At 42.6% G+C, this 27661-nt stretch overlaps 1 protein-coding gene and 1 long non-coding RNA gene across 2 annotated transcripts in view; both read right to left on the bottom strand.

The window, feature by feature from the left end:
* Positions 1–8319, bottom strand: part of LOC111962160 (receptor-type tyrosine-protein phosphatase eta-like) — a 40099-nt gene extending 31780 nt beyond the window's left edge. The window contains 1 exon segment of the mRNA XM_070442955.1: positions 202–8319. The gene's annotated coding sequence lies outside the window, so the exon portion shown is untranslated.
* A 131-nt stretch (positions 8320–8450) lies between these two features.
* On the bottom strand, positions 8451–27531 carry LOC111960951 (uncharacterized). The gene is made up of 4 exons (XR_011479669.1): positions 27045–27531; positions 9370–9385; positions 8950–9162; positions 8451–8702 (listed from the first exon to the last, which is right to left on the bottom strand). It is a non-coding gene; the product is annotated as an uncharacterized lncRNA (long non-coding RNA).
* Between the last annotated feature and the right edge of the window lie 130 nt (positions 27532–27661).

The raw sequence follows: 27661 nt of genomic DNA, 5'->3' as shown, positions 1-27661 counted from the left end.
AAGTGGATTTAACAAGTGACATCAATAAGGGATCATAGCTTTCACCTGGATTCACCTGGTCAGTTTATGTCATGGAAAGAGCATGTTTTATACACTCAGTGTATTTGGTATTTAGTGTACTGTATATAGTATGTTTATATTCAACTAAAACATTTAAAATTTAGTTTTTGACCATTTGACATCATTGGGCTTTAGTCGTACTTGTGTATACGTATACTGTGCGAGGGTCGCCTTCTGTTATCTTGTCCTGGGCGATGGCAATGACCTGGAGTGTGTACTGGGTCCCTTGGGTCAGGTTCTGTATGATGGCAGAGGTTGTGGATGTAAGTTGGTCCTTCCCTGTTCCACTGTTATGAAACTCTACCCTGTAGCTTGCTGCCTCTCCTGTAGGCTTGGTCCAGCTCAGAGAGAGCGACGTGGTGGTCTGAATGACAGTAGGGGTTGCGATGACAGCAGGTTCTGTTTGTGAAAGAGGAGTAGAGGGGGAGAGAAAGAGGGGAGCGAAAGAGAAGGATGTCGGTGAAGAGAACAATCGAGAAAGGCAGAGAAACGCCAGAGAAGAGTCATCTGATGTTTGAGGTTAGTTTCCAGCTCAGTTTGAGGCAAAAAAAATCTGCATAAAGCAATTTTCAGTGAGACTTACTTGTGGCTTGATTTGTTACATAAGCAACTCCTTCCGTCATGTTATCTCCAGCCACTGCAGTGACTCTGAATGTGTACCAAACTCCGGCAGTCAGTTCATTGATGTTGAAGGCTGTCTCATGTGTACTTGTATTCATAGTTTTACTGCCATCAGTCCACTCTACTCTATAGAAGGAGCTATTTCCCTCTGGTTCAGTCCAGCTCAGAGACATAGATGATGTTGTGATTTCAGAGACAGTATGGTTCCTGATGATTGCGGGCTCTGTGCGTGCAAGAGAGGGGCATTTTGGTAAAAGATCACAGGAATCCTAATTATTTATTGAATTCCTCATTAAATGAGGAGAAGCCTGCTACTTTTACACTTCTACTGAAATGTAAGGTAAGTATGTAGGGTGCAAAAGTCATTCCTCTAAAAGCATAATGTAAAGATTGATAGCATGATCAATTTAATGAAAAGTTTTGGGGCAATTAAAAAAATTTTTTTTTTTTACATTATCTTACGGATATACTGGTAAAAAAGTATGGGTAATCCTACAGTAATCTTATCAGCAATGACTGCAGAGACCATGACTCTGTACTGCACTCCAGCAGTCAGCTCAGTGATGTCAACGGTTGTCCCACTGGTAGTTGTATTCACAGTTTTACTGCCATCAGTCCGCTCTGCTCTATCGAAGGAGCTGTTTCCCTCTGGTTCAGTCCAGCTCAGAGACACTGATGATGTTGAAAGGAAATAAACTATAGATCACCTTTACTCCACACACAGAGATACATACAAAGCTCTCCCTCGCCCTCCATTTGGCAAATCTGACCATAATTCGATCCACCTTATTCCTGCTTACAAGCAAAAACTAAACCATGAAGTACCAGTGACTCGCTCAATACGGGAGTGGTCAGATGACGCGAATGCTACGCTACAGGAGGGTTTTGCTAGCACAGACTGTAATATGTTCCGGGATTCATTAAATGGCATTGAGGGAGTATACCACCTCAGTCATCGGCTTCATCAAGAAGTGCATTGACGACATCGTCCCCACAGTGACCGTACGTACATATCTCAACCAGAAGCGAATGATTACAGGCAACATCCAGATCGAGCTAAAGACTAGAGCTGCCGCTTTCAAGGAACGGGACACTAATCCGGAAGCTTATAAGAAATCACGCTACACCCTCAGACGAACCATCAAACTGGCAAAGCGTCAATACAGGTTTAAGATTGAATCCTACTACACCGGCTCTGACGCTCGTCAGATGTGGCAGGGCTTGAAAATTATTACGGACTACAAAGGGAAATATGGCCGCGAGCTGCCCAGTGACGAGAGCCTACCAGACGAGCTAAATGCCTTTTATGCTCACTTTGAGGCAAGAAACACTGAAGCATGCATGAGAGCACCAGCTTTTCCGGATGACTGTGTGATAACGCTCTCAGTAGCCGATGTGAACAAGACCTTTAAACAGGTCAACATTCACAAAGCCGCGGGGCCAGACGGATTACCAGGACGTGTACTCAAAGCATGCGCTGACCAATTGGCAAGTGTCTTCACTGACATTTTCAACCTGACCGAGTCTGTGATACATACATGTTTCAAGCAGACCACCATGTCCTTGTGTCCAGGGAAACTAAGGTAACCTGCCTAAATTATTACCCTCCGTAGCACTCACGTCCGTAGACATGAAGTGCTTTGAAAGGCTGGTCATGGCTTACATCAACAGCATCCTCACAGATACCCTAGACCCACTCCATACCGCACCAACAGATCCACAGATGAAGCAATCTCAATCGCACTCCACACTGCCCTTTCCCACCTGGACAAAAGGAACACCTATGTGAGAATGCTGTTCATTGACTACAGCTCAGCGTTCAACACCATAGTGCCCACAAAGCTCATCACTAAGCTAAAGAGCCTGGGACTAAACACTTCCCTCTGCTACTGGATCCTGGATTCCTGACGAGCCGCCCCCAGGTGGTAAGGGTAGGCAACAACACGTCTGCCACGCTGATCCTCAACACTAGGGCCCCTTAGGGGTGTGATTGCATCACCACCTGATATGGCAACTGCTCGGCATCTGACCGTAAGGAACTACAGAGAATAGTGTGTCCGGCCCAGTAAATCACTGGGGCCAAGCTTCCTGCCATCCTGGACCTTTATACTAGGTGGTGTCAGAGGAAAGCCCAAAAAATTGTCTGACTCCAGTCACCCAAGTCATAGACTGTTCTCTCTGCTACCGCACGGCAAGTGGTACTGGAGCGCCAAGTCTAGGACCTAAAGGACCCTTAACAGCTTCTACCCCCAAGCCATAAGATTGCTGAACAATTAATCAAATGGCCACCGGACTATTTACATTGACATCCCCCGCCACCGCTGCTGCTATTCGCTGTGTATTATCTATGCATAGTCACTTTACCGCTACCTACATATACAAATTACCTCAACTAACCTGTACCCCCGCACATTGACTCAGTACCGGCACCCCCTTTATATATACCTCATTATTGTAATTTTATTGTTCATTTTTATAATTTTTTWAATTAGTTTATTTGGTAAATATTTTCTTGAACTGTATTTCACAGTACGATTTACACCTGTTGTATTCGGTGCATGTGGCAAATAAAGTTTGATTTGATTTAGAATTTCAGTGAGGTTCCTGATTTCATCAGGCTCTGTGGGTGCAAGGAAGGGGGTTTGAGGGGACTAAAGACAATATACTTTACAACGTCATTCAGGCCTACAGCATGACACATAACGGACTTGAAACTAAGAATCCAGATATTGTAAACTACGTGTTACTTGTAAAGAATAAATAAAGCCTCTTTCTTTTTGCCTTCAGTAATCTCATTTCCAGCCACTGCAGTGACCCTGAATGTGTACTGCCCTCCAGCAGTCCGCTCAGTTATAGTTAAGGCTGTCTCATTGGTGGCTTCATTCATATCTCTACTGCCATCAGTTCACTCTACTCTATAGAAGGAGCTGTTTCCCTCTGGTTCATTCATCTAATTGCATGATCTTCTCCCAAAATGTACATTTCTAGAGACACAGATCAGAGACAGAGATGATCTTGTAATTTCAGTGACAGGTAAGTTTCTTGATGACTTCAGGCTCTGATCGTGCAAGAAATGTACATTTTGGGAGAAGATCATGCAATTAGATGAATTACTACCTACTCTATCCATCTCTTTTACTTAGAGTAATAAAAAATACTAAACAATGTTTCTTTCGTAACCCTGGTTCTCTCATGTCTCACATTAGGATTTGATGGCGGCTCACTACTAGGAAGAACCAATAACACAACAGTCGGAGACAGTCAGGTCGAGTGGCGACTCGCCCACCGGTTATTCTCAAGCATTTCTCTCTTCCTTGAACTCTTGCGAGCAGGGAAATGCGGTGAGACAGCTTGCTCTATTATCAGAGAACCGGAATTACGAAAGTAACTTAACCCTTGTGTAGTCTTAACATTCTGTATACTCCCCTTGTCCTAAGGGTAAAAAATGACCCGCCTTCACTAAACCCCTAAAATAGAGCAGCTTAATTGAATTTTAAACCCYAAATCTATTTTGCATGATGAAACAACCTGTCATTCATCACAAACTTTGTGAATATCTGAGTTTTCCCTCTTCACAATGCAGAATGACTGCATTTAATCAGTGGACAACACTCGTTTTTATTATAACACACCTGTCATAATTGTTTTACAGTCCTTTTTTGGGGGGCAGAATTGGCATCTCCTCCTCTTGCCTGCCACAGCTGCAGCCTCAGGTGGATCAGGACAAGATTCAGCCCCCTGAACAGCTTTCACAAGCACTGCAGAGGCTGCTGTGCGGGGGAGGCACTCCCTTCTTTGAATGTGTGGGGTTACAAGTGCCTTTCCCAGCTGCTCCAGGAACACCCTCCTCTTGTTCCGCTTATCAGGCATCCAGTTAGGGTTGATCTTGTTCCATATCACAAAGTCATTGTATGAGGACACATCAATAATGTTATGGAAGATGACCAGGGGCCAGCGGGCAGTCATCCTCCTGCAGCTGTAAGTTCCAATCACCTTGTCCAAGTTGTCCACGCCTCCTTTGTTGTGGTTGTAGTCCAGGATGATGGCTGGCTTCCTGTCCTCACGATCACTGATCTCAGCCGTTTTGTGCAGTGTGTTCAGGAGGACCACATTCTTGTTCCTCTTTTGGAGGTAAGAAACTAGAGTGGAGATGGGGGTGAATGCCTCTCTCCCCCTTGTTGGGGAGAGAGTGCAGGGGGGAGCTCAGGCTTGTTCTTTCTAACTTTGCCAACCATGGTGATCTTCCTCTTCAGGAGCTGCTGGCTGAGTTCAATCAGTAGCACACATATTCTCAATTTCTCATTGTGTGTGTGTGTTGTTAGGGTGCAGAGCAAGGGGAACAAATACTTCAAGGTTTCAGAGCGAGTGACGTCACCGATTGAAACGCTATTAGCGCGCACCCCGCTAACTAGCTAGCCATTTCACACCGGTTACACTCACCCCCCTTTTGACCTCCTCCTTTTCCGTAGCAACCAGTGATCCGGGTCAACAGCATCAATGTAACAGTATAGCTTCCGTCCCTCTCCTCGCCCCTACCTGGGTTCGAACCAGGGACCCTCTGCACACATCGACAACAGCCACCCTCGAAGCATCGTTACCCATCGCTCCACAAAAGCCGCGGCCCTTGCAGAGCAAGGGGAACAACTACTTCAAGGTCTCAGAGCGAGTGACGTCACCGATTTGAAACGCTATTAGCGCGCACCCCGCTAACTAGCTAGCCATTTCACACCGGTTACATTTGCTTATGGCACTAAACAGCTCGTTGAGTGTGGTCTTACTGCCAGCATCGGTTTGTGGTGGTCAGTAGACGGCTACGAAAAATATAGATGAAAACTCTGTTGATAAATTGTGTGGTCTGCAGCTTATCATGAGGTATTCTAGCTCAGGTGAGCAAAAACACRAGACTTCCTTAACATTACAGATCGCGCACCAGCTGCTGTTAACAAAGTCTGGACAGAGTCTGGACAAGGCATAGAAAAGCCAGCGAGATGTACGGTGCCATCAGAAAGTATTCATACCCCTTGGCTTATTCTACATTTGGTTGTGTTATAGCCTGAATTCAAAATGGATTAAATAAAAAAAATTGCTCACCCATCTACACACAGTACAACATAATGACAAAGGGAAAATCTATTTTTAGAAATGTTTGCATATTTATTGAAAATTAAATAGACATATCTGTGAGTCTTTCTGGGTATGTCTCTATAAGCTTTACCCACCTGGATTTTACAATATTTGCACATTATTCTTTTTTAATTCTTCAAGCTCTGTCAAGTTGGTTGTTGATCATTGCTAAATAGCCATTTTCAAGTCTTGCCATAGATTTCCAAGCCAATTTAGGTCAAAACTATAACTAGGCCAATCAGGAACATTCAATGACGTCTTGGTAAGCAACTCCAGTGTATATTTGGCCTTTTTTTTTGGTTATTGTCCTACTGAAAGATTTTCCTGCTGAATTTGTCTCCCATTGTCTGTTGGAAATGAGACTGAACCAGGTTTTCCTCTAGGAGTTTGCCTGTGCTTCGCTCTATTCTGTTAATTTTATCCTAAAAACCAAACTCCCTAGTCCTTGCCGATGACAAGCATACCCATAACATGATGCAGCCACCACAATGCTTGAATATATGAAGAGTGGTACTCAGGGATGTGTTGTGTTGGATTTGCCGCAAACATAACGCCTTATCTTGTGCTCTTGAGTGGCGCAGTGGTCTAAGGCACTGCATCTCAGTGTTAGAGTATCGTCACTACAGACACCTTGGTTTGATTCCAGGCTGTCTCACAACTGGCCGTGATTGTGTGCCGCCCTATGGGACTTCCAATTGGCCCAGCGTCGTCCGGGTTTGGCCGGTGTGGGCCGTCATTGTAAAAAAATAGTTATTTAACTAGGCAAGTCAGTTAAGAACAAATTCTTATTTACAATGACGGCCTAGGAACATTGGGTTAACTGCCTTGTTCAGGGGCAGAAAGACAGATTTTTAACTTGTCAGCTTGGGGATTCGATCGGCAAATCTTAACTGACTTGCCTAGTTAAATAAAGGTAAAAAAATTATATTAAGGACATAACGTTTTTTTTTTGCAGTTTTACTTTTGTGCCTTATTACAAACAGGATGCATGTTTTTGAATATTTTTATTCCGTACAAGCTTCCTTCTTTTCACTGTCATTGATAGTATTGTGGAGTAACTACAATGTTGTTGAGCCGTCCTCAGTTTTCTCCTATCACAGCCATTAAAAGTTGTAACTGTTTTAAAGTCACCATTGGCCTCATGGTGAAATCCATGAGTGGTTTCCTTTCTCTCCGGCAACTGAGTTTGGAAGGACGCCTGTATCTTTGTAGTGACTAGGTGTATTGATACACCATCCAATGTATAATTAATAACTTCACCATTCTTAAAGGGATATTCAATGTCTGCTTTTTTATTTTTACCCATCTACCAATAGGTGCCCTTCTTTGCAAGGCATTGGAAAACCTCCCTGGTCTTTGTGGTTGAATCTGTGTTTGAAATTCACTGCTCGTAGTCATCATGTAGTCAAATCATGATAAACACTTATTGCAAACAGAGTGAGCCAATGMAACTTATTAAGGGACTTGTTAACCACATTTTTACTCCTGAACTTATTTAAGCTTGTCATCACAAAAGGATTGAATACTTATTGAGAGACATTTCACATTTTCATTTGTAATTAATTTGTAAAAACGTAATGCGCAAATATCGTACAATCCAGGTGTGCAAAGCTCTTTAGAGACATACCCAGACAGACTCACAGCTGTAATCGCTGCCAAATGTGATTCTAACATGTATTAAATCAAGGGGTTGAATACTTATGTAAATTAGATATTTYATTTTCAATAAATGTGCAAATATTCATAAACTTTTTTTTATTTTCTCATTAAGGGGTATTGCGCGTAGATGGGTGAAGACATTTTTTTTAATCAATTTTGAATTCAGGCTGTAACACCAAAAGACTTGCAATAAGTCAAGGAGTATGAAAACTTTCTGAAAGAATTGTATATCTAAGAAAAATATCAAAAATATCAGGGTGGCAGGGTAGCCTAGTGGTTAGAGCGTTGGACTAGTAACCGAAAGGTTGCAAGTTCAAATCCCCGAGCTGACAAGGTACAAATCTGTCATTCTGCCCCTGAACAAGGCACTGTTCCTAGGCCGTCATTGAAAATAAGAATTTGTTCTTAACTGCCTTGCCTAGTTAAATAAAGGTATAACATTTTAAAAAGCACTCAACAAAGATGCTTACTTGTAAAAGTGGTTGTTTCACTGCCTTCTCCTACAGTTGTATTATCTCCAGCCACTGCAGTGACTCTGAATGTGTACCTCACTCCAGCAGTCAGCCCAGTGATGGTAGTGGAGGTTTCTGTGGTATTCTTACTGCCAATGTCACTGCCATCAGTCCACTGTACTATATAGAAGGATCTGTTTCCCTCTGGTTCAGTCCAGCTCAGAGACACAGAGGATGTTCTGATTTCAGACACAGTAAGTTTCCTGACGATTGCAGGCTCTGTGCGTGCAAGAGAGAGGGACATTTGGGAAAAGATACAGAATTTCAACTGAATCAAGTCCAATATTATCAAGTGAGCCTAAATGAGAGCCATTTAATGTGAAATGCATGAAAGCATTGTGTTTCTTATTGCAACAGACATGGCAACTTATCACATGTTCTTGGATGTGAACAAGTAATATATAAACTAATATAAATAGTGCCTGTGGCCTTGACACAATCCGACATTAAAGTATCTGAGTTACTCACTTGTATATTTCAAAACGGTTTTGTTTCGTCCTTCACTTTTGTTATCTTCAGCCACTGCAGTGACTGCGAAGTCATACTGCACTCCAGCAGTGAGACCAGTAATATTTACAGAAGTTCCTGTGGTATTCTGACTGTCATTGATACTGCCATCAGTCCACTTTACTCTATAGAAGGAGCTACCCTCTGGTTTAGTCCAGCTCAGAGACACCGATGATGTTGTGATTTTGGTGACAGTGAGGATTGTGATGGTTTCAGGCTCTGTGCGTGCAAGAAAGGTGGGTGGGGGAGAGAGAACAAGTATGTCTGGAATTACTACAGAAGTAGACGTTGTGAGCCACAAATATACAGCCGAAGAACATTGCAGAGTTGAGAGAAAACGTTGATCTTCTCACAGTAATTAAGATAGTCGTTGAAGGAGAGCTTGTCAGGATCAACACAAAGTTATTTTCAGTCCAGGACCAGGCTTAATCTGGGTCAAAACTAGCCCTTAGAGTGAGATACTTACTTGTTGTGAAGTTATCGCAGCAGTTGAATTGTTTGTTATCGTTACACAGGACATGCACAAGGTGGGTGGACCCAGGAGCCAGTCCAGACAGAGTGGCCATAGTTGAGTTGGTGAAAACTGAAGTACTGCCAGTGCTCACGTTGCAGTTGGAGTGTACCTGAATATTAATCTCTGTTGCTGTTGTACTGGCTTTGAAATTCGTACAGGGAGCACCTAAAATGGTAGGAGAGTTTTGGATTGAGGGAAACCAAATCAGAACTTGTTTGCACATTTATATACTGTACCTGTTTGAATAACAATTAGGACCTTGATTGTGTTTCTGGAACTTTGAAATGAAGTGTACTTCGTATCATTCATCGTCATCTACTTACTTCAGATTTATCTTTCATAAATTCTTGAAGTGGAAATGGCTGTACTTACATTGAGCTTGTGAGCCCTGTAAGGAAGATGAAAAGGACAGTTAGTAATCATACCAGTAGAGGTCAGCATTGACTCAGAACAGTGATCAAATTGTTGCCTCCACAACTCCTGGCCTATTCTAGCAATCTTACCATCTAGGGCAGGCCTGAGCAATTATTTTCCATGGAGGGCCACATTAGAATATTTTTTTGCCATCGCGTGCCAGAATCAACAATAACAAGGCCGCAGAGCCAGACGGATTACCAGGACATGTACTCCGAGCATGCGCTGACCAACTGACAAGTGTCTTCACTGACATTTTCAACCTGTCCCTGACCAAGTCTGTAATACCAACATGTTTCAAGCAGACCACCATTGTCCCTGTCCCCAAGAACACCAAGGTAACCTGCCTAAATGACTAATGACCCGTAACACTCTGTAGCCATGAAACGCATTGAAAGGCTAGTCATGGGTCACATCAACACCATTATCCCAGAAACCGTAGACCCACTCCAATTTGCATACCGCCCCAACAGATCCACACTGCCCTTTCCCACCTGGACAAAAGGAACACCTACATGAGAATGCTATTCATTGACTACAGCTCAGTGTTCAATACCATAGTGCCCTCAAAACTCATCACTAAGCTAATGACCCTGGGACTAAACACCTCCCTCTGCAAGTGGATTCTGGACTTCCTGATGGGCTGCCTCCAGGTGGTAAGGGTAGGTAACAACATATCTGCCATGCTGATCCTCAACACAGGGGCCCCTCAGGGGTGCGTGCTTAGTCCCCTCCTGTACTCCCTGTTCACCCATGATTGGATGTCCAAGCACGACTCCAACACCATCATTAAGTTTGCAGATGACACAACAGTAGTAGGCCTGATCACTGACAAGGATGAGACAGCCTATAGGGAGGAGGTCAGAGACCTGGCAGTGTGGTGCCAGGATAACAACCTCTCCCTCAACATGATCAAGACAAAGGAGATAAAAAATATAAAAAATAATCTAAAAAAGATAGGTGTCAAATTGATTGACACCCCTAAATATTGTTAGAACTAAAATCAAACAAAATTAAATCTGCATTAACATTCTACTTTAAATTCATCTCAGTTTAAGGAACTGTATTGTGGCCTTCCATGGCTTCCTGTTTCACTGGGGTATAAAAATGAGGTAACACGCATGTAAAATCCCTTTGTCATCCATCACCATGGGGAAAGGCAAAGAAATCACAAATGTAAAGAGAGAAATGATTGTTGACTTTCATAAATCAGGGATTGGGTAAAACAAAAATACTGAAAAACAATTACACTTACCACTATTAGGGCAACAATTAAGAAGTTTAAAATCCCTGGAACAGTGATAAACTTGCCTGCTAGAGGACCTAAGTGTATCTTGTCCCCACGCACAGTGAGAAAGACAAAGAAAAGTCCAAGGGCGAAAGTTTGAAAATTATAGAACTTTGCATTTTAGGGTCACCAAGTCTCTAAATCTACAATTAGACGCCCCCTCCATGCCAATAGGCTATTTGGAAGTAACAACAAATGTAAATGCCTGTAGTTTGCTAAACAGAGATGAGACAGAAATAGAGCTCTTTGACCACATACACTAGTGGTGGGTTTGTACTTCGAAAGAAGAATGTATATACAGAAAATAATCTCATACCTACTGTAAAATATGGTGGTGTATCTTTGATGTTATGGGGATGTTTTGCTTCCACTGGTCCTGGAGCCCTGGAGTACCAGGACATTTTAGCTAAAAACCTGGTTTCCTCTGCCAGGAGTCCCCAAGTGGATCTTCCAGCAAGACAACCCCAAGCACACATCAACATCCACAACGAAATGGTTAATTGACCACAAAATCAGCATTTTGCAATGGCCATCTCAGTCTCTGGACTTGAAAACCTGTTGTTTGAATTGAAGAGGGCAGTTCATCAGCGCAGCCCGAAGGATGTCAAGGATCAGGAAAGATTCTGTATGGAGGAATGGCCTATGATCATCCCAATGTATTCTTCAATAAAACATTTTAGAAAAAGACTCGAAAGGGAACAGGTACCAATACATTTGACACCAATGTTTTTTTTTTTTTTCTTTCATTACTTTTTTATAAAAAATATTTTGCTCTGAGCAATTGTATTAGTATAAAATAATATCAATATCATTTCTYGGAGCATACAATATACAGTAGCTTCGTATTTGTATTATTTATTTTATAAAGTCTTTTTTATGCGCACTTTATCAAGGGTGCCAATCATTTTGGACGTGTCTGTGTCACCTTGGGCCAGATGGGTCATGACACAGGCCATCTGAAGTCTCCAAGCACATTACCTACCAGTGGAATAATCTATGTACAACAACGGAGGCTGCTAAGGGGAGAACAGCTCATAATAATGGCTGGAATGGAGTCAATGGAATGGTATCAAACACATCAAACATGGGGGTTTTCATGTGGTTGATACCACTCCATTGACTCCATTCCAGTCTTTATTATGAGCTGTTCTCCCCTCAGCATTCTCCGCTGATGTACAACCTCTACAACCTCAGGCGGCTGAAGAAAATCTGCATGGCCCCGAAGACCCTCACGAATTTCTACAGATGCACCATTGAGAGCATTCTGTCGGGCTGCATCACCGCCTAGTGCGGCAACTGCACATGGCTCTCCAGAGGGTGGKGTGGTCAGCCCAACGCATCACTGGGGGACACGCTGCCTGCCCTCCAGGAAATGTACAGCACTCAGTGTCAAAGGAAGGCCAAGATGATCATCTAGGACCTCAGCCACCCGAGCCACAGTCTGTTCACTCTGCTACCTTCTGGCAGGCAGACACTGAAAAACAGCTTCTATCTCCTGGCCATCAGACTGTTGAACAGCCAATACTAGCTGGCTACCTGCCCAGTTCTCAGCCCTGCACCTTGAGACTAATGCCCCATGAATATAGAGTCATTGAAYGCTGGCCACCTCATATTCTGTTAATAAACTGTTGTTTACTCACTGTGTATATACTGTGTTSTCGACATAACCCATCCTAATATACCTACTACTGTACATACCATTTTCTTTCCAAATTATACTGAACAAAAATATAAACACAAACATTTCAAAGATTTTACTGAGTTACAGTGCATATATGGAAATCATTCAATTAAAATACATTCATTAGGCCCTAATTTATGGATTTCAAATGACTGGGCAGCTAGGCCCACCCACTTGGCAGCCAGTCCCACCCACTGAGGAGCCAGGCCCAGCCAATCAGAATGAGTTTTCCCACACAAAAGGGCTTTATTACAGACAGAAATACTCAGCACCCCCCCCCNCCCCTTTTCCCCTACCCCCCTCATACGATCCTGCAGGTGAAGAAACCGGATGGGCTGGGGTGGTTACACGTGGTCTGCGTTTGTGAGGCCGGTTGGACGTACTGCCAAATTCTCTAAAACGATGTCGGAGGCAGCTTATGGTACAGAAATTAACATCAAATTCTCTGGCAACAACTCTGGTGGACATTCCTGCAGTCTGCATGCCAATCGCACGCTCCCTCAAAACTTGAGTAATCTGCGGCATTGTGTTGTGTGACAAAACTGCACATTTTAGAGTGACCTTTTATTGTTCCCAGCACAAGGTGCACTCGTATAATAATCATGCTGTTTAATCAGCTTCTTGATATGCCACACCTGTCAGGTGGATGGATTCTCCTTGGCAAAGGAGAAATGCTCACTAACAGGGATGTAAACAAATGTGTGCACAAATTGGAGAGAAATAAGCTTTTTGTGCGTATGGAAAATGTTTTGGATTTTTTTTTCAGCTCATGAAAAATGKCGGAGGGACACTTTGCATGTTGTGTGTATATTTTTGTTCAGTGTACATTTACATTTACATTTAAGTCATTTAGCAGAGTATATACTGTCTGTACACCCCACATACAGTATTTATATTCTGGATTCTGACAAATGCTCAATAATATATYGACTAGATTATTAATTGGACCCATTCTGTCTCCGGATTTCTTGTTTAGATTTTTTTATTATTTGTGTATTGGTATTGTATTTGTGAAACATACACTGTTGGAGCTAGAATCATAAGCATTTCACTGCACCTGCTATAACACCAAAAATCTGTGTACACGACCAATAAACTTTGATTCAATGTTTTGTATGATGGCAACTTGCCAGTTTCCTAGTCCAGTCCACCACAATTTTTGATTGTCAAAAGTAGTCAAAAGTAAACATTCCACAAATGCAAACCGCAGGCCTTGGCTGATGTCCTGCGGTCCACTCTGTTTACCAGACGACTAAACATCACACCCACATTATCCCGTYCCACTAGTGAGTCCCCTATACAAACCCGGTCCTCGCCTAGACAGCCTCGGCTATGCAGTCCAGCAGATGAGGAGATTCATTAACTCCACTTAACAWACTGGGTGTGGTCTGATTAGAAAAGTCAAATCCTTCATTACATTAGCCACAGTTGGGCACACTTGACAACTCGCGGAACGACATTGACGAGGAAGTTGACTGAAATGGTGTAATAAAAAGCCAGGCCTAGACTCAGACCAGCATCCAGACCCAGATGTAGAGCTTTCAGATCCAGATCTCCAGATAGCAGCCCATCCGCTGTGACATTCAGTTGGGACAGGAAGATATCCTCTCTGGGGGATACTCCCTGGTACTCCCCGGAGACCCCTCTCCCCGTCCTTACCCTTGCCATCACTATTCATATCACCAACCCTGCCACTTTCTCCCCCCCCTCCTGCCTGCCTGCCACCCCTCCCAACTTCCCTCTTCTCTCAACCCCCTTTGTTCTCCTATTCTTCCTAAAGGCTAGGGAGGCAGCACAGGGTGTGGGCTTGGGAGGTTCTTTGATGTAATACAGATCTGGAAGCGCTTGCTTTGTGAGAAAGTGAGGAGACAGACTTGMTGGCGACTTGAAATACAGCTATAGATGTTATTCATTAACTGACATKAACATGACCCAACAATCTATGTTCCCCATGAAAGTGTTTAATTCTGATCAACATTCTGATAAGCGAATTTAGAGGGTACAGTAGTCSAAATGGGACTTGAACCCACAACTTTGCGATTGTCAGTCAAAAACCTAAGACATGATGTCAAGAGGTCTAAACATCTTCATGGGGTTGTTGATGTTATACTATGAATGTTATATGTTCCATACACCAGATACTTTGCATCTTGAGACATACTGTAGGAGGAAGTCATTCACTGTAGTTCTGCTCGCGCCCCCCCCCCCCCAATCASGAAGACATCTTTCGTTGGCCAAGTACAATAAATCTGGCCTTGGAAGTCCTCTCTGTTTGTGTGTCCATGAATTCATGTGTGCATTTCACACAGATAATCCAGACCTAGATTAAGCTGTGAAGCTCCTCTGATTTGAAAAAAAAACAAACATATATTTACACTTCATTGAGACAGGGGGGGAAAAATCACCTAATATTTTCAAGTATTTTGTGGATACATTTTAGTATAACTTGGCWAATATTGATTGATGGAGGCACTGCGAAACACCGGGCTAAGACAGTCTCTGAGGGTTTGCCAGCTGAAAGTGTTTGTGTGTACACGTGGAGGAGTGGACAGAGCATGGGGAGCCAGGCTGATGGTTTTGAAGCTGAAGTTCTACGTTCTACACTGCGGGTGGAAATCCTAGAAACAGAATACATGCCCTCAGAACAGCCTCAACTCGTCAGGGCACGGACTCTACAAGGTCTCGAATGCGTTCCACAGGGATGCTGGCCCATGTTGATGCCACAGGGATGCTGGCGCACAGGGATGCTACCACAGTTGTGTCAAGTTGGCTGGATGGCCCAATAAAATCCTTCTTTAACCTGTCTCCTCCCCTTCATCTACACTGATTGAAGTGGATTCAACAAGTAACATCAATAAGGGATCATAGATTTCACCTGGTCAGTCTGTGTCATGGAAGAGCAGGTGTTCCTAATGTTTTGTATAGTTAGTGTAGATCGCAAAGCACTATCTGTGAACTAGCTAATTGTTTGAAATGCTGGACTTTTCACGACCTCATTCATTCTGGCTGGTCATGGAACCAGCATCACCCAGGTACACCCATGCTATAGAAAACCTCAAACGAATCATTTTGTTTTCACAAAACTCATTCAGAAATATGTTGCACACAATGCAGTTACGGGAAGTCGTTTTTTCTCAAGAAGTATCTTTCATTACGTGTACCGTTTTACTGTGAAGCCAAAGGCACATTTCCACATGCATTGTGTGGACTTCTCCCAGCCAGCCAGCCAGTCGGTCTCTCTCCTGAGTGACCTAGTCATTGTTTTTAAGCTGAAACAACATCCTAGCACCAAGTAGCCCACCCTGGCCTGGCCTGCGACACACCCTGATAACAGCATGGMAGAAACACAGGTCCTCTCAGCCAGTAATTACACTGGGATGTACAGGTAACTGACAAAATAAAGGAAATACTTGAGCAAATGAGGGATACAAATAATATTGAAAACCGTTGCTTCCACACAGGTGTGGTTCTGTTAATTAAGCAATTAACATCCAATCATGCTTAGGGTCATGTATAAAAATGCCCAGTTGCCCATTATTTTGGCTACCATGGCTAGAAGAAGAGATCTCAGTGACGTTAAACGAGGGGTCTCAATGGAGCATAGGGGGTTTAATGTGTGTGTGTGTCAGTCACCAGATCTCAATCCAATTGAACACTTATGGTAGATTCTGGAGCCGCGCCTGAGACAGCGTTTCCTCTACCACCATCAACAAAAAACCGAATGATGGACTTTCTCGTGGAAGAATGGTGTTGTATACCTCCAATAGAGTACCAGACACTTGTAGAACCTATGCCAAGGCTCATTTAAGATGTTCTGGTGGCCCAACGGCCTATTAAGACCCTTTATGTTGATGTTTCCTCTATTTTGGCAGTTACCTTTGTCTCCACCTCAAACAAAGGAAGAGAAGTGCCACCCGACATGGTCTTATAAATCAACGCTCTGACTCCTTCATCTGGTTGAGGTGATAACACCGCTGTTAAGTGGTGCGCCTCCAGGAGGCGTTCGTTAAACTATAAGTTAGACTGGAACAATTGGAGTGTAATCAGTTACTATGCCATGGTGAACTTCTGTGGTGTTTCTATCAAATGAGTGTGGACATTTTCTCACCATGGATGGTCTCTGTCCCTGATCCAGCCATCCAGTCATTACATCAGCCATGTCAGGTTCTCTCTGTGGACTGTAACTGTTCATTAAGTGGTAACCAGACATCAATGGCTAATTGAAGTGAACGACGAGGAAGTAAAAACTGTAGCTAAAACGATAACTAACCCTGCAGGGAAATTTGGGATGATATCTCCATCCAAAGCCATGATAAGATGTACACAAGATAGCCTCTGTCTGTATTATACAGTATTATTAACAATCTCCGTGTGCCAGTCTGTTTCTGCCAGGGCGTTCAGGCAGACATTTTGTATCTGCCAAAAAATGAATCGCACCCATTGTTTTTCTATGGTAGTCATACGTTGAAGGATGATGGAGACGACACATTAAGTGACAGCACACCCATCGAACACAAGCACACCACAACAGCAGTCACGTTTGAACCATTTACAACCCAAAACCATTTTATAATGGCACTTCTACGATCACATTTACAACCTGTACGAGCATCATCGAACACCACGGTACTGACTGAAACGTTCTGAATCAATCATTTTTGTCTGTGGACTGTAACTGTGTAGCAGATAAGATAAGGGTTTTAGGAGACTGCTTTTTAACAGAAAAGCCAGTTGTGTCACACCACGTCCCCCCAGAGAGAGCTCAATGTCTGTTTGATGGCAGCCATTTTCAAATAGATTTGCCTCTGGATTTGTTTACTGAGTTTCCTGGAGTCAGTGGCTGGCAGATGTGACAGAGAGATTGTTTTCCAGTTACTGTTTAGCCAGTCACTACTTTGGCCCAAAGTAGTCAATAAAAAGGAAGATCCCTTATTGGTAATTGAATTGAAGTTTTGAAGAGACTAGTATCTTCAGTGGATGAGCTAGTTGTTATCTAGGCTTGTCTTCTGTGTCGTTTTAGTCGCTTTCTGCAAATTGTGTCTGTGTGTGTGCGTGTGCGTGCACGCAGCCTCGTACATACCTTTGTGCGTCTGTGTACGTGCGTGTGTGTGCATGTACCTGTGCTTTTTCAACCCATCCTACCTCCCACACTGTCGCACAACACCTACTGTTTCGTGGCTATGATCGGGATCTATGGAAATCAGTTGAGTGGTATTTGGCGTCCCAGGCCGGCGGTGCTATAGTGTGCTTTGTTGTGTGGAGATGCCTATCTGGCCTTATTGCATAACAATCAGCACCACTTCTCCCTGCTCAGGTTACTGCCCTAGCTGCAGCCGCACTCACGCAAAAACGCTAGCCAGGCAGCCCAGCAAACAGTGGACAACAGGGTGTGTTTGTGACACGTGTGTGTGTGTGTCGATACGGTCAGCAGCCGTGCACCACAGCATAATACCTGGTCCTAGACGGGTATGAGAGCAAACCACCACAGACCCACAGCGGCATAGTGCATGAAGCACGCTAATGGGACTGAAATACTGGGCGGTTTTCCCTTCTTTCATTGTAAAACAGTGAAGCCAATCGGTGGTTCACAAAGATCTTGGATACTGAGAGCTATGTTTATCCACAGCTGAAGTGTCAATTTTATTATACCAACCATACACTAAATCCCAGTTCAGGGGAAACGATGTAACCCGCCAACTTGTCGACTCTTTCGCTGTGCTAAACTCTCTCTTTATTTGTCTCTCTCTCTCTCTCTCTCTCTCTCTCTCTCTCTCTCTCTCTCTCACTCTCTCTCATGAAAGTTTAAACAAGTTCTCTGTTAAGCTAGATCCCCCCCACACACACATACACACACACACACACACCCTCTTTCCTGGCACAGGGCCAGTTTCCTCATCTTTAAAGGAGAACTCATCCTGACCTTTCCAGTTCAGCCCTCCCCGTCCACCCAACCCAAAAAAGAAAATGGCTATTACATTTTGCATCCCGACGTCCGGGCCGTAGCTCCTTCATAGGCCACCAGTGATAGAGGGAGCGATTAGGCATCTGCTGACAATAAGAGCTTTGAATCAGTCAGTCAGTCAGAGAAGCTGGTCTCTCATTCACATGGGGCTGTAGCACTGGGTCTCTTTGTCAGGCGTTATAGCCATGCAGAGGAGTCAGAGGCCTGTTCAGCAGGCAACATGTTTGGGGCTGTTAATTTGGAAGTGGCCTGTCTGGATTCTGATGGGGCATAGAGGGAGTGGGCTGTGCAGCATTCCACTAAAGCACACTTGATATGACCAGTTGTGTGACAGCAGTACCTTTGACCCACGATGGACACAGGCATCTCTGTGCTGTTTGAGATCAGGCTTAATAAGTCCTGATTTCCAAAAGGCAGCATAGGCAAAGGATAAGATGTCAGTTCTATATTTTGCGCAGTGGAGGCTCCTCAGAGGAGGAAGGGGAGGACCATCCTCCTTAGTGAATTTCATAAAAACAAACATTTTAAAACTTGAAAAAGTAATCATTTTTAAATAAAACTATACTAAATATATTCACGTTACCAAATAATTGATTAAAACACACTGTTTTGCAATTAAGGCCTACATTAGCCTCAACAGCTTTCTGTAGGGTAGCACCATGGTGTAGCCGGAGGACAGCTAGCTTCCGTCCTCCTCTTGGTACATTGACTTCAATACAAAACCTAGGAGGCTGTTGGTTCCCACCCCCTTCCATGGAGTTACACAGTAATTATGACAACTTCCGGAGAACGTCCTCCAACCTATCAGAGCTCTTGCAGCATGAACTGACATGTTGTCCACCCAATCAAAGGATCAGCGAATGAATCTAGTACTGAAAGCATAAGATACAGCTAGCTAGAACTGCAGTGCATAAAATGTGGTGAGTAGTTGACTCAAAGAGAGAGAGACAATAATTGAAAACYTTTCAACAAATGTATTTCTTCAAAAATGAAGGAGAAGCAAACGAAACAGGGATAAAAAATACCTGAATTTGTCCAATAGAAACTCTCATTTGCAACTGTTGGACTACTGATTAGATCAGCTAGATGCAGGCAAGAGTGTGCAAGACGGTATTGAATGTGACACTGTCTGTCCATGTGTCACTGTCTGTCATCTCAATTCTTTCTCTCGACCTGTGTGCACCTAAGATGTAAACTTTCCTTCATAGGCTAGGTTGTAGCAACCCTCATGATKGTTATAGGGAACATGTGAGTATCATGTAGTAGCCTAAACCTATCGATGTTACATTGAACTGGGTGAATGGAATATGAGTGATAGTCATCCAACATGCTGTAACAGAAATAAGGACCATGCTCATGAAAAAATAAATTTTGTCCTTCCCTCATCATAAACGGCACTGACCACCACTAAGTTGCGTGGCACCAAACACGACTTCAAAGTGCTGTGATTGTGTTCGTATAAATGGAAAGAGGAATTCAACAGAGTTATTGTGGCACAAGTCTTCTGTCCCCATCTAACCCGTGTGTGTGTGTGTGTGTGTGTGTGTGTGTGTGTGTGTGTGTGTGTGTGTGTGTGTGTGTGTGTGTGTGTGTGTGTGTGTGTGTGTGTGTGTGTGTGTGTGTGTGTGTGTGTGTGTGTGTGTGTGTGTGTGTGTGTGTGTGTGTGTGTGGTGTGTTGTGTGTGTGTGTGTGTGTGTGTGTGTGTGTGTGTGTGTTTGTCCATGCTTTTTATTCCAGGACAACACCCCTAAATGTAGATGTGACGGCAACTTGTACACAGCTGCATACGTAACTATAAAAGGGGACGGGAGAAAAGGACTCGCTTCCTTGTTCCCGAGATGGACCCACTGATAGCAACGTCACAATTTTCCCATCAAAAATGAGTTCACAGACAGAGAAGTCATTTCACACACACAGACGAGACTAATCGTTCCATGATAAACTCATGCAAAGCCATGTACTTTTCCTGGGTCTTTAATTGCCGGGTCTCGCTCTCCGAACTGTAGCTACTATCTCACCACCCACACTGTAGTTAATAAGGCTATTTGATCTCAGAGGCCATGTCGATACTGCCGTCTGAAATCCTTTCATGTGTACTAATCACATACAAATTTCCCTGTTACGAAATAAATAGGGATGTGACCGTCTATTGTGATGCTGTCTTTTTGCTTGTTTGGGTGCTGGAGGTGACATTCAATGCAAATAAATGCATTTGGAAGATTGACGGTTGATACTTGACAGTGAACTAATTTAGCTCCCTGTTTTTATGTCAACTTCTCGTCTGCTTTTAGTACACACACTGAGTATACGAAACATGAAGAACTTGTCGGGGCACGGTGTTCCACAGGGATGCTGACCCATGTTGACTCCAATGCTTCCCACAGTTGTGGCAAGTTGGCTCGATGTCCTTTTGGGCGGTGGACCATTCTTGATACACACAGGAAACAGTTGAGCATGAAAAACCCAGCAGCGTTGCAGTTCTTGACACAAAAAGGTGCGCCTGGCACCTACTACCATACCCCGTTCAAAGGCACTTCAATCTTTCGTCTTGGGCCCCCAGAGGGGAGCGAGGGCTACTGTGCTGACTCCCGACCCACACCTGTCAATTCCTGTGGCTGCTTTAGGAAGCATTGTGCGACGCTGCTTTGAGTACCCTGCAAACTTCCCACAAACAGATTCCTGGTCCCCCTCCTCGCAGGATGTAAGGGCAAGCACAGTGTGCTATCAGAACCAGTAGGCTATAAGACAACACTCACAGCTGGGAAACAGCATAGGCGAAGTAGGTGTCCCGGGGCCCCAGATGTGCTATTCTAGTTTTTGTTTTATTTCGAAAACAAGTGATTGACAACAATATATAAAATAAATGGTGTGCAGGTGTATTTGGAAGCCCAAGGGCTTATATGAAAACCACACCACAAAAAAACAATATAGAATACATACGTACAAAAATAAAAGGTTTGTTAAAACCGAAACAAAACCTAGTAATTATAAATGAATTGTTTAGTAATCACACAAAAAAATATATATATATATACTAATTTTAAATGTGTATATGTTATGTGAGTGTGTGAAAGTTAGGCTATATATATATATATATATAATATATATATATACAGTGCCTTCGGGAAAGTATTCCCTTGGCTTTTTCCACATTTTGTTACGTTCAATCAAGCCTTTATGGCAGAGTGGCAAGACGGAAGCCCCTCCTTAGTAAAAGGCACATGACAGTCTGCTTGGAGTTTGCCAAAAGGTACCTAAAGACTCTCAGATCATGAGAAACCAAGATTGAACTCTTTGACCTGAATGCCAAACGTCACATCTGGAGGAAACCTGGCACCATACCTATGGTGAAGCATGGTGGTGGCAGCATCATGCTGTCTGGATGTTTTTCAGCAGCAGGGACTGGGAGACTATKCAGGATTGAGGCAAAGATGAACAGAGAAAAGTACAGAGGTCCTTGATGAAATCCTGTTCCAGAGCACTCAGGATCTCAGACTGGGGCGAAGGTTCACCTTCTAACAGGACAAAGACCCTAAGCACACAGCCAAGACAAAGCAGGAGTGGCTTCAGGACAAGTCTCTGAATGTCCCTGAGTGGCCCAGCCAGAGCCCAGACTTGAACCCAATCTAAAATCTCTGGAGAGACCTGAAAATAGTTGTGCAACGACGCTCCCTATCCAACCTGACAGAGCTTGAGAGAATCTGCAGAGAAGAATGGGAGAAACTCCCCAAATACAGGTGTGGCAAGTTTGTAGCGTCATACTCAAGAAGACTCGAGGCTGTAATCACTGCCAAAGGTGCTTCAACAAAGTACTGAATAAAGGGTCTGAATACTTATGTAAATGTGATATTTCCGTTTTTTTTTTATAAATGTGCAAAAAAAATTGAACAACCTGTTTATGTTTTGTCATTATGGGGTATTGTGTGTAGATTGATGAGGAGGGGGGGGGGAATTATTTAATACATTTGAGAATAAGGCTGTAACGTAACAAAATGTGGGAAAAGTCAATGGGTCTGAATACTTTCACCTTTGGGAAACAGTAGAAGAGAGGGGGCACAGAGAAGGAAGGGAAAGGATGAGAAAGCGGGGAAGAGAGTGGGAGTGATGTAGTCAATATGGGAGGAGAACATTACATACAAAGGGGGCGAGAAAGAGAGTAAGAGAAAAAGCAAAAGAACAAATAAATTGCCAGCAAGAACAATAACAGGAAGGAGATTATGTAAAATGCTTTAAAGTGCCTTTTCCCTATTGACCTCTCGACCCCTGGGTCCTTTGAGCTGTGAAACACAAAGGTGCCCTCCTCTGAAATGGGTCTTATCTTATCGGTCCCCTACCCACCATCATCATCACCATAATCTCTCCCTTTGGTGGCACTGCCAGCCACTGTTCAATCATACACACACACATACTCACAACCATGGTTATCAGTACCCGAGAGCTATCAATAGGAACTCGCTCTCAACCACATACGAATCCTAATCTCAAAGCCTTCCACAGTCCCCCAGGGGCCGGCCTAGAACAAACTGAGGGTTATTTGAAATGGCTGCAATAGTAGCGTCTATTTCTCACAGCTTTTCTCTATTTCAAACAATGTTCCTTATTGACTGTAAAAGATCTGAGGCTAACGGTAGAGCGAAACGTGGAGGTTAGGAAGTAATATCAGTGAAGACTTCTGTTAAATATTTTGTATTTTTGAAATAAAGGTTTCTTRTTCTCTAAATCCAATCAGGCCAATCCTTCTTCCCCCTATCCACTTCAGAGGACAACTTTGATATTCAAATAACATGGGATCATTATACGGTTTAACTTAAATCTTTCCACCCAGTGCTAGGTCACCCTTCTCAGCCCTCCCATTTCCCAATTTTTCTGCTGATTTGGTTATATRTGAATTCAACTAATTAGCATAATGCTTATATTGAACAACAGATTCTTCTAACTTCCCTTGTGATATTTACCCTTTAACTATAGTGCAGTTCACCTCAGAGGCCGGACTGTTTCTTCTACCTGTGTTATAGTAACAGGATTAAAAATCTGTTTTGCATATGTACAATGACCTGTTCTCATCACGATCACTGTGTGTACTCTTCATAGAAGTTGGCAAGGTGATAAGGCATCGCCTTACCACATCACTACATCCTCATCACCCTTAAATTACCCCGTTTAAAATGTTTTAATTTTAAATGTAACCTTTATTTAACTAGGCAAGTCAGTTAAGAACAAATTCTTATTTACAATGACGGCCTACTCCGGCCAAACTCGGACGATGCTGGGCCAATTGGGCGCCGCCCTATGGGACTCCCGATCACAGCCGGTTGTGATACAGCCTGGATTCAAAACAGGGTGCCTGTAGTGACGCCTCAAGTACTGCGATGCAGTGCCTTAGACCGCTGCGCCACTCGGGAACCCCTTAGGCTGGGTGGACACGCCAAACCAAAGCTTCTCAATGTTTGTGCCACTTTTCATAGGCACAGCTCTTCCAGCAAAACCCTTCAAATCTACTACCAGTGGAACTACCATTGGAATAACATATGTATGCACATGCCGTTTGTGGAATACTTTTGATTCACTTTTCAATATTATGTTATATCATTCGATAAATCATTTAGTAAATATAAGAGGGACGTATCGGGGAATGTGCAGTACAGATGTAAAGCRTTGTCCTGAGCTCTCTCTGTCAGCCTGAAGTCTTACTACTGTAGCCTACACGTTATATATGAGAACCCACGTCCAAAACAGCATGACCATGTCAGGACACAAGCACAGCACTCTCAAGTACTCACACACACACACAACACACACAGTTCTCATTCAATTCCTGACTCCTTTGTGTGGGACTCACACACCTTCACATGCCATTCTCACTCACCCTCTCCAGTTGGAGAGCGGTGGACCTAGTCTATAGTCAAATAGTGGTAGGATAAGCACAGGTTAAATGGMTAATGGGCTCCAGCAWCTACAGTGCCTTGCAAAAGTATTCAGACTCCTTGGATTTCTTCACAATGTATCGTGTTACAATGTGGGATTAAAATGGATTGAATTGTCATTTTTTTGTCAACAATCTACACAAAATACTCTGTCAAAGTGGAAGAAAAATGATATATATTTTTTAAAGATGAATAGAAATTCAATAACAAAAATATTGTCATCGCATAAGTATTCAACTCCCCAAGTCAATACATGTTAAAAACACCTTTGGCATCGATTACAGCTGTGAGTTTTGGGTAAGTCTATAAAAGAGCTATGCACACCTGGATTGTGCAATATTTTCCCAATATTATTTTCAAAATTCTTCAAGCCCTGTCAAGATGTTGGGGATCATTGCAAGACAGCAATTTTCAAGTCTTGCCATAGATTTTCAAGCAGATTTAGGTCTAAACTATAACTTGGCCATTCACTCACTGTCTTGTTGGTAAGCAAGTTTTCCTCCAGGATTTTGCCTGTTCTTAGCTCCATCCCGTTTCTTTTTATCCTGGAAAAACTCCCCAGTATTTGCTGATGTCAAGCATACCCATACCGTGATGCAGCCACCACCATGCTTGAAAATAATGAAGTAGTTACTCCGTGATGTGTTGTGTTGGATTTTCCCCAAACATAAGGCTTTGCATTCAGGCCCAACATTATTCCTTGGTTGTGKTTTTTTTCAGTATTAATTTTGTGCCTTGTTGCATGTTTTGGAATATTTGTATTCTGTATGTTTGTATTCTTCTTTTCACTCTGTCATTTAGGTCATTATTATAATTGTGGAGTCACTACAATGTTGTTGATCCATCCTCAATTTTCTCCCATCACAGCCATTGAACTATGTAGCTGTGTTATTTTATTACGGATGGCCTCGTGGTAACATCCCTGAGCAGTTTTATTCCGGTTCTGCAGCTCAGTTCAGAAGAAGAACTATCTTTGAAGTGTCTGGGTGGTTTAATATATACATAATCCACAGCATAATTATTAACTTGACCATACTTAAAGAGATATTTAATGTCTGATTTGTTATTGTTACCCATCTACCAATCACTGCCCTTCATTATGAGGCTTTTGAAAAGCTCCCTGGTCTTTGTAGTTGAATTWAAAAAAGATATATATATATATTTCACCTTTATTTAACCAGGTAGGCCAGTTGAGAACAAGTTCTCATTTACAACTGCGACCTGGCCAAGATAAAGCAAAGCAGTGTGACAAAAAACAACACAGAGTTACACATAGGATAAACAAAAGTACAGTCAATAACACAATAGAAAAATCTATATACAGTGTGTGCAAATGGAGTAAGGAGGTAAGGCAATAAATAGGCCATAGTAGCGAAGTAATTACAATTTAGCAAATTAACACTGAAGTGATAGATGTGCAGATGATGATATGCAAGTAGAAATACTGGTGTGCAAAAGAGCAAATAAAGTAAATAAACACAATATGGGGATGAGGTAGGTAGTTGGGTGGGCTATTTACAGATGGGTGATTTGAAATTCAATACTTACAGATGGTGTATGTATGGGGGACAGAGGCAGAGTTAGTCATTCAAAAATCATGTCAACCCCTATTATTTCATACTGAGTGAATCCATGTAACTTATTATGTGATTTGTAAAGCAACATTTGATTGCTGACCTAATTTAGGGTTGCCTAAACAAAGTGGCTGAATACTTATGCAACAACTATATTCTATATAATTATTTATCTAAAAAATTTAAATAAATATTCTTTCACTTTGACATTAGAGTATTTTGTGTAGATTGTTGACTTTTTTTTTTTTTTTTTACAATTCTAACAATTTAAATCCCTCTTTTGAAACACAATACAACATGAAGAAATCCAAGGGGTCTGACAACTTTTGCAAGCACTGTTTGTGCAAAGTATGTTTAACGTTGTGTTTATGTATATTGTGCCCTATTCCTTGTGAATTAAGTCTCTGTTGGTATTGTTGGTGTTTGTATGAATATGATGCTGCAGCAAAAACGTTCTACTATTACAGATGGGTCTGTAGTACCTAATCTAGTAGCTGGCAATACGCTTGTTGTGTAGCCTATTGTACATGTTGAGTCCATTAAAAGACCCTTTAACAAAAGACATATGAATAAATATCAAATAGCCTAAAGAGAACAATAAGAATCACACACATATTATGCCTAAATATTAAATACTGAATTCCAGAGTGGCATTTTTGCATTTACTGTATGAAATAATTGTCAAAAAATGTGAGGGTATTGGAGAGAGATTAACACATTCTCTCACATCCAACTAAATGCAGACAATCGTGGGCCCGCATGCGAATAAATAGCTTAATATTGTTGAAACTTAAAGGTCAGTGTATTAATTACTTAGTGACATGAATTGATTATAGTCCTAATTCTAACAAGACCGTATTCATTACACAATAGAAGCACTGTCATAAACTGAATACATTCTGTAACCTTTCAAATTGAATGGATTTGACAGAAAATCGAAAAATAAGATGTTCCATTATTATTATTATTCAATGACTTTACAAACTCATGTATACAGACTCTCTATACAAACTGATAGTGATAGGCCTAAGTCTTAAATACTGCAGCCGCTTGCTGGCAAAAGAACAGAACTTTACCTGACGCAACAGGTGCCATGTTCAGCATCGTCATTTATGACACAGTATTGTGGCTTTTCTATAGAAACAACAAGACCTAAAACCTCTCCAAGTTGTGTTATGTTGTCAAATATAAATCAATCACTTACTTTGAGAAACAGATATAGGACGACAGACGTCCTGAGAAGAACACCGAAGCAGGACATTCGGCTCATGATGCCGAACATCTGGGAGAAACTTCACAAGCGTTTCTTGCTAGTGTGCGCTTGCAATTCCAAACGTTACTTTTTCTTGAAAACTATCTCGACTTTTGATTTTATAGCCGCGTACAGTTTAGCCTTGTCGCTGGTGTGGTCTTGTAAACTGTTGCGTTGGCTCCGGTCGTCAAATGAGTGGTGGTGTTTATAGGAAGAAGTTACTTTTCTGTGTCCCCTTTTTGCGGGGTGGAGCGGTGGCCTCTGGCGTCACTTTCAGAAGTTATAGTTGTGTGCATGYCTGTGCAGTCAGCTTGGCTATGCGCCTCCTCCTCTCCTTCACTTTCTGGCAATGGTCTCTCTGGTCATTTAATCAATGCTGTTGCTAACGTTACCGGGTCCTCTTCCTCCGCGAGGACTTCGGGGAGGAAGTCTTTCATTCAGAAATGTAGCCATCCCACATTCTTGCCATAACTCCGCGAAACAGTGTTTAGAAATACATCCATGACGGGGTTCCTCAACAATTCCAAGCACAGCCAAGGCAAATGTTTATGGAAACTAAAATCACAGCT

The sequence above is a fragment of the Salvelinus sp. IW2-2015 genome, linkage group LG4q.1:29, assembly GCF_002910315.2.
Source record: "Salvelinus sp. IW2-2015 linkage group LG4q.1:29, ASM291031v2, whole genome shotgun sequence".
Classification (NCBI taxonomy): Eukaryota; Metazoa; Chordata; class Actinopteri; order Salmoniformes; family Salmonidae; genus Salvelinus; species Salvelinus sp. IW2-2015.
The sequence above is the reverse complement of the archived record's forward strand: the minus strand, read 5'-3'. Positions and strand labels throughout refer to the sequence as shown.